We start from the raw sequence: 13,093 nt of genomic DNA, 5'->3' as shown, positions 1-13,093 counted from the left end.
GGACTGTAGATCACACGAAGAACTTTTCTCTCGAACCAACCCAAGGTGCTTTTGTCATAGTCCGTGCTTCTGCACCGTAGAGCAGGACGGGTATGAGAAGGGTCTTATATAGCAACCTTTTGTTCCCTCGAGAGAGGACTTTACCACTCAATTGCTTTCCTAGTCGAAAGAAACAGCGGTTAACCAGAGTTATTCTGCGTTTGATCTTAGCACTGGTGTTGTTTTCTGCGTTTACAGCGGAGCCTAGGTAGACGAAGTCCTTGACTACCTCAAAGTTGCGTCTGTCGATGGTGACGTTTTGACCAAGATGTCGGTGTTGTATGTCCTTTTTTGACGCCTCTTCCTCAATACTCACAAAAGCCCCATTGACATCACGCTGAGTTCTTCCGATTATGTCAATGTCATCAGCATATGCTAGTAATTGGACAGACTTTTGAAAGATAGTGCCTCTAGTGTTGACGTTTGAGTTCTGCACTATTCTTTCAAGCACGATGTTAAAAAAATCACATGAAAGCGCATCACCTTGTCTAAAACCTTTTTTGACATCGAAAGCTTCTGTTAAGTTGTTTCCAACCTTTGTGGAGCAGCGTGAATTCTCCATGGTCATCCTGAACAAACGGACAAGTTTGGCATTGATGCCAAAACTAGGCATGGCTCTATACAGCTCGTCCCTGTATATGCTGTCATATGAGGCCTTGAAATCGATAAAAAGATAGTGGGTGTCGATTTGGTGTTCTTGGGTTTTTTCCAGGATCTGCCGTAATGTGATCGATTGTGGTGGACTTTCCTGGTTTAAAACCACACTGATAAGGACCTATCAGGTTGTTGAGGATGGGCTAGACGTTCACATATTACGGCAAAGAAGATTTTATAGGGGGTGTGAATTATTTGCAGTTAATATGCCTACTGTTGAATTAACTTCATTTCTTAAAGCTATCTGAATTAGATTGTGAACTAGGGACTCAATGGTTACTTATATAATTTGTGCCTTAACAAATTTTGTAGTATTTGGGAATTTTCAGACTTTTTTTAAATTATTCTTCAACTTTAAATAAGGAAATTCTTAAATTTTAAAATAATTCTGTAACCTTAAAATTTGTAGAAGCAATTTTGGTTATTGTGAATTAATAGAATTTTTTAAAACTCATTTCTAACTCACAATTTCCAATATTTTTTTTTTATTTTAAATGTCATTGTTATTCGAATACAGCAAAATAAATTATTTTAAAAAATGTTATAAGTCCAAATTTACTTACTATTACAGTTCTACTCAATGCACTCTATTTTATGTTTTATCAGCAGTAAGTTCCCAAAAAAACGCGATATCAATTTAAAGCAATGTCAAGTATTTTCACAAATAAATAAATAAAAAATAAAACTATTTTGAACACACTCCGCATTAAAATAGATATAAGGCATGTAACTTCTAAAAATAATTTATATTCCGTGTATGGTTCTTAAAACAATTGAAAAATACGAAATTTTGGCGTTAAATTAAATCGAAAATTTTTATAATCCGGCATTTTATAGAAATCGAAAATATTTTGAAATTGTAACATTATTTCAAAATCCAAAAATTTATCGGTGACACGTGTTGCCGCAAGTTATCATAAGAAAGTAGAACAAAATAAGAAAAAAAAACACGTACAAAAAAGTACAAGGTTCCGGGTAATCGACCAGTTAGAATTTTGACGTTAACTGATCTTTAAGACCTTAGTCCTTGTGCAAATACAGTATTACATAATATGTCGTTTGTTGAATGTCTAATTTCAAAGAGGAACGACGAATGGACTGGACCTGTGTCTTTGTCAAAACTCCGGGCTACATCAATAATATTTCCAGTTGTTCTTGAAGTTTCGAGTCTCATCACTTACTTGTCCGAACATCTCAAATTTCACTATTGATTTAGTTTTTCTGTCTAAAATTTATTCACAAATTTATCAGATGTGAACAATTTAAATGGATTGTGTACTTCGTAGAATTTTTACTTGTCAAATGACAAAAAATGGCAGATTTAAAAGTGACAGCTGCCCTAATAGCCGGCAATTCACAATGTCTATTGAAACTATGAAACTATTCAAGTCACAGTTTCAAGGATTTCTACTTTTACCCATCCATCTTAGCATTTAGTGTAAAAATCTAGTGAAATAAATATTCTTCCACGTGCAATGTCAAAATCAACTCCAAAATAACTGTTAATTGTCTATATTCAAATTGCTAGAGTAATGAACTTTTTGCTGTGAGTTAATTTTTGAAACAAAAAAAACAATAAACAAATAAAATCGCACGTTTTAACGTCTTAATTAATCTTCCCTCTTAAAGCAGAATCATCAAAAAAACTCACAATCAAAAAACATTAAAACATTTTTTTCAAAAGAACAACAATATATTTTTTAATGACTTTATAGTTGAAAAAAAAGAAGAAAAATAATGGTTCACCCTGAAGTATTAACCTTAGAAATTTAACTACCTTGAAATTGTGACTAAATTGCAAGTTTCTTTAAAATATACCTCGCCACCGGCAGTAAACTCGAACTTAAATACAAAACGGTAGCTAAATGTTTTGATTTTAAAGTTTTGTGGCTAAAATTTAATTTCATCTAATTGCATTAGAAATTAAACAAAAAAACATAAAATAAATAATATTAATTCATATAACAAGAAAAATAAAACAAAAAAAAAAACAGTTCAATTCACCTTAACCTTGACTTTAACCTAATAAAACAAAAATCAATTCGAGGGCAGTCAACTATTCACAATCGTATTTCAAAGTCAACTTTTCAAACACATTGATATGAATCATGTTTGTCATTTATCAAAATGTATTTATTTTGTATATTTTCTGTTATTTTTTTTTAAATATGTATATTTTTTCAAAAAGAGAGCGATTTCATCGTATTTTTGAAAAAAAAAAAAAAAATTAAGAGAGACTAAGAGTGAGTGGTGATGATGGTGAATTGAACTGATAAGACAAACAAAACAAAAGAAATCATTCACAATATGAAACGAAAAATATTTTATAGGAAAAACATAAATTATAATTATTGGTGTTTATCAAAAAAAAGAGTCGTTTTATCTGTAAGTTCCTGAAATGAAATAAATTATTTACTTTTCACATATTTATTTGTTACTTTTTCCTCTTTTGTTTGATTAAATTATTTTATTTTCTCTCTTTCTTTCCATATTTCAAGATAAAGTGAAGTAAAAGTATATAGATATCTATTTTTATGGCTTTTCTATTATGAAGATACTTATGTTCATATGTATATATTCATATATTTATTATCTAAACATTCACAATAATAATTAAGATATATATTCTGTGAGAGTTGATTATTATTAATGACTTTTTTTTTGTGTTAATTTGTTGCAATGCAAGTTTGTTGTTGTTTTTATTGTGGTTTTTATTTCAAGGTTAATGCGAAAATGTTGAAATGTCATTCACCTTAAAAGAAGTAGCTATAACTATACACATAAATATAGAATTTCTTCTAAATCTCCCAGTAGGTACATAGATAGAGATTGTATAAGAAGGTATATAAATTAGATGCATTCAAGCTGATAATAATATATATTTATTCTGACATAAGAACACAAATGTGGAGGCTATAAAATGTGAGTTAAAATTTTGGGAAGTAAAGGTTCATAAAGTATCTATAAGGCATGATGGTATCTGTTCCTATATGGAACATAAAAAAAGTGTAACAAATTGATTTGTAACGATTCTTTAAACCGAAATATTATAACAAACAAACAAATAAATGGAAGTACAAACATATCCATAAATGTTTACAGTATAGATGCGGGATTGAAGTGCAAAGAAAATTGTTGTTTATCGATTTAACAATTTCAAGGTTATTTTATTTTGCAATCGAAATTATAATCCCATTTTTAGAAGAACCAAAAAATAAAAGGAAAGTAATCAATTTAAAATGAGGTCATGATGATATATTTTGTGGAATGTTCTATGTCTGCATGTTTATTGAGACCTCAGATCGTCTATAAAATCATCTGATTTTTTTAGATCAGGAAGTCAAAATAGAGTATCTTAAAGCACTTTTTCTTTGTTTTGTACATTTTCCAATAAGAGGTTTTATTTTAAAAATCTTAGTATTAAATCAGTGGTCACTTAAAAAATTGTCATTTTTTAACATTAGACAAGTAAAAACTATGTTGTTATGGAAATTGTAAAAATATGCGTTAAATACTCAGGAAAATAGGGCAGTCACAGTTCCTTGTTTGCAAATTTAGCCAAAAAGGCTTCCTGACAAAGTTTTTTCTTGAAGAGGTGATACCAAAAAAATCTAACCCATTTGTTTTCCTTTTGAGATCACATGGTTAGAGGTTCTATGCCAATGTTCCACAACGTATTAAAAGCCTTAAAGACGGAACTAGTGAAGTTATTAGTCATAACAAATTTGATGGAAAGGATATAGTGATGCGAGCATAACTGTAAAAAACAGACCTTCTTCTTTCCAATTCATTGAATATCAATTGTTTTATTTTTAAAATACTGGATATTTTTTAAAAATCGTAGTGAAACCTCTTATTGGAAAATTCATTATATACAAATATGATATCTTAACATCCTTACAGTTTTCTTTGATTCTTAATTCTAATTTCAACAACTTTAATAGATTCTTTATGGAATTTTAAGATTTTATAATTCTGATAAAAATTGTTAAATTTTTTAAATTTCAATTGAAAATTGTTAAATGTTCAGACCAAAAAATACTTACATTGTAATAAAATGATAGAATAAAGTAGAAGCAAACGCATTCAGAACTCCTTTGGGCTTTATTGGTTACGGTAGGTAGGTAGGTAGAAATGGCGATCTCAAGGCAACCTAGCCTGAGATCCAATTAGCGCTGTAGTGCGCCGTTGTGATACCAAAAACTCGTTTGACCTTTGATTGAAAGGGATAGATTTACAGAGAAGCTTCATAGCGATTATGTTAGAGCCATTTTGTCGCATTGAGAAAAAAGATTAGGTCTCTAATCTTGTCTCCGATAGCTTATCAAGTTCGTGAAAGAATGCTTTTCCAAAGTATTTCATTCTAGTGTTTGCCACAGCAGGACATTTGCAGAGGAAAGGGATTATCGTTTCACTTTCTCTTTGGTCACTACAACTACGGCAAAAGGTGTTGTGAGAGATACCCAACTTCTCTGCATGAACTCCTATAGGCCAATGTTCGGTACAAACCGCAACAATCCTGGCTATGTCTTGCCTTGGCCTGCATAGAAGATCGTTTGTACGGGTTTTGTTATAGATGGGCCATATCTTCCTAGATATAATGCAGTTGGGTAAATTGCTGCACCTTTGGTTTGATTCAGTTTGGTAGATAGAAAAGATTTTACCCTTCATAGCACCAAGAGGAATGTTAACCATTTCCGCAAGTGAGGTATGATGGGCCGATCCTTGCGGGCTAGCTCATCAGCCCGTTCATTTCCCACGATACCACTATGGCCCGGAACCTAGATCAGGGTGACACCGAGGTTAATATTCAGGCTCGCAAGCTCATCGCGACATTGCTGGACCAATTTAGATGAGGGTATGGCCAAGTTAATGGCTTTGACAGCTGCCTGACTGTCTGTCAAGATAGCCGCATTACGGTTTTGGTTTGGGTTTTGTTTAAGTATCTTACATGCCTCCCTAATTGCCAGCAGTTCAGCCTGAAAAACGCCAGCAAAGTCAGGAAGCCTAAAGGATTCAGATACATTTAGGGACTTAGAAAAGATCCCAGAACCAACTCCGCACTCCATCTTTAAGCCGTCAGCAAAGATGGTTGTGTCGAAACTTATCGACACGATGTCATCCTCCTAATCTTTTCTGGATTTGAAAATAACCTTAAACCCCTTACTAAGGCTCAAAGTAGGAGTGCAGTAGTCAGTGTCTACCGAGATAATATCTGAGGGAATCAATTTCGTTGTGTTGCTGTGACCATTAGGTTCTGACAATCAGCTGTTGGATTCCGTCAGCCTAATAGCGCTGCAGGAAACTATGTATTTATTAAAAAGGTCGATTGGTAGAAGATCCAAAATAACGTTTAAGGCGTCCGTTGGGCTAGTACGCATGGCCCTTGTGTTGCCCACGCAAGCTGTTCTCTGAACCTTCTTTAGCTTATCAATATTGTAGGCTTTTCAAGAGCAGGCCACCACACAATCGAACCATATGTTAAGATTGGACGTACTACGGCTGTGTACGTCTACGTTTGGTTACGGTAAAGTTGACATTATCCAAAGACAATTTTTTCTTTTAAATATTTTTGATTTTAATTCTTCTTTTCAATTAGAAAATAATATAGATAGAGTTTTCTTTATTAAATCGGAATTAATATTAAATAAAATCCACGTGCCCTCATTACACCAATTAAAAACAAGCATAGATTAAGTTGATTAATTACATATTTAAATACCGGATAAAAACCAATCAAATTAAATTACATATCATCAATCAGAATACAAAAATATTAAAAATAATAACCTAGATAGTTTTTTTACATTAAAAATTTCAAAACAAATTGTTATTTTTTGGATCATAAGATTTAAAAAACCATTTAACTATAAAGATATATGACTTTATTGTATTACCTAATTGATGTTTTTTTCTTTTTTTAATCGACTTTTCTTACAAATATCGATACACACACACACACACACAAATAATTAATTATTTTCCGATTCCTGTGTAACACAATAATTATTATTATCTATGTACATAGTACGCGTTCAATTATCATTAAATTTCTTCTTTCTTTTTATCTTTGCTCTCAAAAGACGTTTGCTTTTTCTTGAATAACAAGTTCAAGGCCATTGCTCAGCTCATCATCAGCAGTAGAATTGTTTAGATACAACGTGAATACAAGATAGAAAAATAAAAATAAAAAAAAAGAGAACACCAAAGATAAGCACAAAATGGTACTAAATAACCAGATTGTATCTTAAGTCTACATATCTATAAATTACTTATACTCTATGAGTCATTCTCAATAAAAATACCTATAGTGACCATTTAAACCTCATATAAATAGCTATAAAGTGATAAATGATAGAAAATAAATTTAACATTAAATATTTTTAAAAGAAAAAACCAAACCAAAGAGACAGAGACTCAGAAACACAGACTCAAGGCTCAGACTTAGGCTCAGGAGGTAATCTCGAAAAAGAAATAAACGATGACGAAAAGTTTCGCCTTATAAAGTGCATTATACTTGTAATTATTTTCCTTTTTTTGTTTTGTCTGTCCAACTGACGCGCATTCAATCAATTTTTCATCCCATAGATAGATGAAGGTATAGACTAGGTATAGAGGCACCACTCGAATCAGATACAAATCAAGAAAATAACAAATAAACGACAAATAATGCCTTGAAGAGAGGATAAAAGGAAAGTGAGTAATAAAAAGTCATGTCACGCTATTAACTCATTATGGAAAAGGTATTCATACAACAAAAAAAAGAAGTAAACATTAAATTCAAGAAAATGTTACATGTCTAAACCTAAGAAGAACGACAAAAGTCGTGATCGTAGACAAGAGAAAAAAGAAAGAAAATCAAATTTATATCTCCATGTCCTTTAAGATAGTTTTATGATTTGAATTTTTTTTGTTGTTGCTTTGCTTTGTGTTATTTAAGATACTACGTGCCTCAGCCATTGGTTGAAGTCATTTTCAACGCCTTTTCAAAAACTAATTTTTAATGTTCCGCCCTTTTGTCGTACTCTGAACTGTATTATACTCAACAGTGGTCTCAAGGTATTGCTACCTAACCTAGGTATACAAAATTTTATAATAAAACAAAAAAATAAAGCCTTTAAGCGAGGTGTGGTTTTATATATGTATGTATATATTTTTCTTTAATTTTATTTTTTTTCTGTTAACTCCTTTTCGGTCTATTTGCATTTGTAATAATTGTGATTATGCAATCTGCAGCTGCAGCTGTTTATTGCTTACAGCAAACATTCACAACAAAAAAAATCTATATATTTTTGTTTATTAAGTAAACTTTCAAATAACATATTAATCGATTTTTGAAAATGAAAAGTAAAAACAAAAAAAAACAAACACTTGAGATTGATAAACCGTCATTTTTAAACTAAGATAAGTCATTTATACAAAATTTCCTTTCCTGACTTTGTTTACAAAGATTGAATTTTTTCTTTTCTTATTTTTTGTTTCTGTAATATGAGTCATGTTAAGTCATACATTTGCAGTAAAATGGCTTTTTAAAATAAGTAAATACAAGTGTTTGGGAAGTTTTTCAATATTTTTAAATAAAAAAAGGTAAAATATTTAGTTCGCCATTTATTGATTTTTTTGTTGCAATTATTATGAATTCTATAAGAAAAAAATTAACAAAAATCAATGGAGTACCACAGGATGGCGTCATATACCCCTTATTGTTATTTAAGTGGAAAACACATAACAAACGTGTTTGTTTTCAAAAAATTGATGGGGTACCAAAAGAGAGTGTCTTAGGACCTCTACTTTTTATAGGATTTTTTCATAAAATCGTCATTGCATTTTCTATTGAACTCCCTATCTAAACCTTACCAGCTACTTATCCTGTTTATTTGTAATAAGGGATTAAACACTTGGTTTCGGAGTTCTTTAAAAAAAATTAAACTTAATGGTACATTGGTTTTTTCAGTAGGGAAAAGGATAATAAATATTATTTTAAATTTTCAATTCAATCTTTTTTCATTTTTTGTTTTTCTATTATTTTGTATTCGCCTGGCACCCTGGCAGACATATTATTTCCAGACTCAATTGCATTTGTGTTTGTTTTATTTTAAATATAAAATGATTTTTTGTGTTGTTGTTCTTGTATTGTTTTTCCATCCAAAGTGAAAGAAAAGCGAGAATAAAAAAAAATAAAAATAAAAAAACAACAATCTTAACATGAAAACACCCTTCAGAGAAGATCAAAGTATAGACAACATAAAATATATGTTTGTAATGTAAAAGAAAGAAGAAACGACACTCACTACATCCTATTTTGTATGTATATTTGTAGGTAGTGCTATAAAAGATGATTTGGCTTAAGGTGATGGTGGATTGGTGGTTGATGCGGTAGCTGGTAGCTTGTGGCCCTTTTCTTCACTTGACTCCCTCTCAAATGATAACAAACCCACAATATTCCTTTCCTTTATATAGCAACAGTCAGACAGTTTTTATTTTTTTTTCTTATGTATAAATGTATCTAGATACATATTATAATTTTACAGTTAAAAGGAATCCGCAGAAGAGTGTGAAATTTGTATACATAAGTAGAATAGAATATGGAAGGTATTTCAAGAACGAGTTGTATTTATGTAGACATTTCACTTGGGCTTCACTTCGGCATAAAGTACCATATGTAGATATTTTGAATATATATATATATATGTGCTACATGAAGTTCCTGTGTTGAAATTGTAAATTCACAACTTGAATTAAAGCAACAACTTAGAAAAAAAAATATACAAAACGAAGAAAATTCAAAAAGGGCTCGCTAAAGCGTCGCTATAAGAAAAGAGGGAAATTAATTCATTTTACGAATCGCTTGACTGCTTAAAATACAATTAAATCAAGAATCGAGTAAGTTTTTAGGAATTTCACGAATACCACATTAGGTATTGCATTACTCGTCCGGTAAAGATACATATATGAGGATACCTATAGATACTTTTTACATTAGGTATAGTAAATCGATTCGTGGTCATAGTTCTGTGAGTCATTCGCTATGAATATTGATGTAAAGAAGCGCAAAAAATGCAATGTTTGTATAAAGAAAAACAAAAAAAAAATACATGAAAAAACGGATGTCTCAATTGCCACAACACGAGTTTATAAACACATAACACATACGCTATGTTAGTTGACAGGATAAAAGTGGCGCCCAACGATCAAAATGAAAAGAAATGTTCCTTGATAAATAAATAACTATTTATTTTATTTTGTTTACTTTTTCTTCGTCTTTTATTTTTCTAGTTTTATTTGACTCATATTATAAGAGTGAAGAAACTTAGGTTTTGTAAGTTTATGCCACTTTAGAATTCATCATAATAATCGCAAGTCAACGTGACACAATTTATATAGGTGAGGTACACGGGTTAAAGTCTTGAATGGTGTCAATGGTGTATAGTTGGGAAACAAAAATAAAACAAATTGTATATATTTGGATTATATATATGATTGAAGTTGAAGTCTTGAGGTTACGTACGTACATCGTATATATTTGTTTTTTAAATAATCTTTCATGAAACGCTCACCTCATTTATAATAGAAAACTCTTTTATTTTCTTGTTCAAAATAAATAAAATATATTTGTAGGAAATACAAAACAAAAATAAAAAGATGTAAGAATTTAAAAAAATAGAATTCTTCTGAAATTTAAATTAAAGATGTACACAGTTTTTAGACTTGGTTATTTTTTTTCTGGTGGTTTGTATTTTCATTCACAAAAAGAGTTTATAAAATGTTTATTTATTTGTATCGCATTAAATGTGTAATCGATTTTGTTTTTGAAGACATTTTGGGATATTTTTTTGGTAAAATTTAATGAAATGAATAACTTAGCAAAATTAATAAATTTAAATTAGAACAATGAATCTTTAATAATTTTCTAAGGAATTTAATAAAAGATAAAAACGTCCATGTTTGTTAAATACAATTTATGTGAAAGTTTTGTTAACTTCCCATAGGAAGTTATTGTAATAGGTCCGATTTGTCAAATTGAAAATTTTGACATTTCTCGACGTTTCAAGGTCCCTAGAGTCGAAATGAAAATTTTTTAGAAAAATGTCTGTGCGTGCGTCTGTACGAACGTTCGTACGCCCGTACGTCCGTTCAAATAAATTTTGTTATACAGTTAATAAAGCAGAAAGATGCAGAAAGGGCTCTCAAGAAATTTGCCTTGGTGGTTTTTTTACCATAGCAGTTTGAAAAAAAGGAGAAAATTTTGGTTAACCCTAAATATCTTACGAACCAAAAACGCTAGAGACTTGAATTAAATTTTATATAACATATTGTAACGTGATACCACATAAGTATATTTAAAAAAAAATACATTTAACGGTTTTTATAATAAATCAACAAAACTGAAAAAAAAAAATTTCACTTCCAAAATTTGACGACTAAAATATGATTTCATCTTCAAAACAATTTTGTGCAACGAAGAATAATGTTTTTGACATCTGATAAAATTTTGAAAACAATCGAATTGACAGTTTTTTTATAAAAAATAAAAATCTAAAAAAACATTACTCAAAGTTGGTAAAAATTGATTATCGATTCAAATATCTTTTCAAAAACTTGAAATTTAGGCTTCAAACTCATTTTATTTTATAAGAAATATTGTTTTCAACATTCTGAAAAATTTTGAGAAAAATCTAATTGACAGTTTTTTACAAAAAAATAAAAACCTAAAAAAAATCTAACAAAAGTTGGTAAAAATTGATTTTCGACTCAAATATCTTTTTAAAAATTTGAGATAATAGCTTCTAACTAATTTACCTATTAGAAATATTGTTTTCAATACTAGGACAAATTTTGAGAAATATTGAATTGACAGTTTTTTTTACAAGAAATAAAAACCTAAAAAAATGTATAAAAATTAGTAAACAATTATTTTCGCCTCAAACATCTTTTCAAAAATTTGAATTATTGGCTTCAAACTAATTTTATCTTATAAGAAATATTGTTTTCAGCATTAGGACAAATTTTGAGAACAATCGAATGGACAGTTTTTTTTTACAAAAAATAAAAACCTGAAAAAAAATGTATAAAAGTTGATTGATTTTTGACTCAAATATGTTTTCAAAACTTTGAGATATTGGCTTTAATTTACTTTTATCTTTGAGATATTGGCTTTAATTTACTTTTATCTTTCAAAAAAATTGTTGTCAACATTTAGTATAATTTTGAATAAAATTGAATTGACAGTTTTTGTACAAAAAATTAAAAACCAAAAAAAAATTAACAAAAGTTGGTAAAAATGATTTTCGACTCAAATATCTTGTCAAAAACTTTTACATTATAAGAAGTATTGTTTTCAACATCCTGAAAAATGTTGAGAAAAACCGAATAGACAGTTTTTTTTACAAAAAATAAAAACATAAAAAAATGTATAAAAGTTGGTACAAATTGATTTTTAACTCAAATATCTTTTCAAAAATTTGAGATGTTGGCTTAAAACTACTTTTATCTTTCAAGAAATATTGTTGTCAACATTTAGTACAATTTTGAAAAAAATCAAATTGACAGTTTTTTTTACAAAAAATTAAAAACCAGCCTCTTTTTTTGTAGAATGTTCCACTTGAGTAATTTTTCGTGAGATATTTGGGATCAACTAAATTTTAAAAAAATTGCTATGTAAAAAATAAGCACTGGATTTTTTTAAAACCATTTTCAAAATCGCAATAATCAAAGTACACGTTGATTCCACTAGTTTTTTTACATCACTGTTTTAGAATAGAAACTAGAAGTATCAAAAAATAATTCTGAAAAAATGTGATTTATAGTAAAACTTTTATTGAAATGTTTGATGTTTGACCTTTATCCATAATTTTTGTTATTAAACAATTTATATCGCTACTGTGATTTTATTTTAACAATAAAATTAATTAAAATCTCGTAAAAACAAAAACTTCATTAAATAAAATCAATTAAAAGCATAAACAATCCCTGATTGCTCATTAATCCTGGCTCCAAATCAATATCTCATAACAAGTTTATCATCATCAATCACTAAAGCTATTTAAAATTTTACTCAACAAGTCGTTCAACATTTACACAAAATTGCTTCTAGATTATAATGATGATGATGATTATTAACATAATTAATAACTTGTATTATTTTTTTTATTAATTTAACAATACCATAAATGTACATAGATACATACATATATACTCAACTTATGTAGGAAGGTATCCATATCGTATCATGCATCTGGAATACAAAATGGTTAATCACCCTTTGGCAACAAAACCAAAGCAACACAACCCTGAATACATTTGTCAAAACATCATCGTAATAAATGCAAAAATAATATATTGATACCAAAACCAAAATTTAAAAAAAAATGCATAATAATCGTGTATATGTGTAAATATT

The 13,093-nt window shown here is 29.2% G+C and overlaps 1 protein-coding gene across 3 annotated transcripts in view; it reads left to right on the top strand.

The window, feature by feature from the left end:
- Nucleotides 1–13,093, top strand: part of LOC129949600 (probable serine/threonine-protein kinase yakA) — a 156,466-nt gene that overhangs the window by 10,624 nt on the left and 132,749 nt on the right. The window lies entirely within an intron of this gene.

This window comes from Eupeodes corollae, chromosome 3 (genome assembly GCF_945859685.1).
Source record: "Eupeodes corollae chromosome 3, idEupCoro1.1, whole genome shotgun sequence".
NCBI classification, from domain to species: domain Eukaryota; kingdom Metazoa; phylum Arthropoda; class Insecta; order Diptera; family Syrphidae; genus Eupeodes; species Eupeodes corollae.
This window is presented reverse-complemented; position numbering and strand designations above follow the sequence as displayed.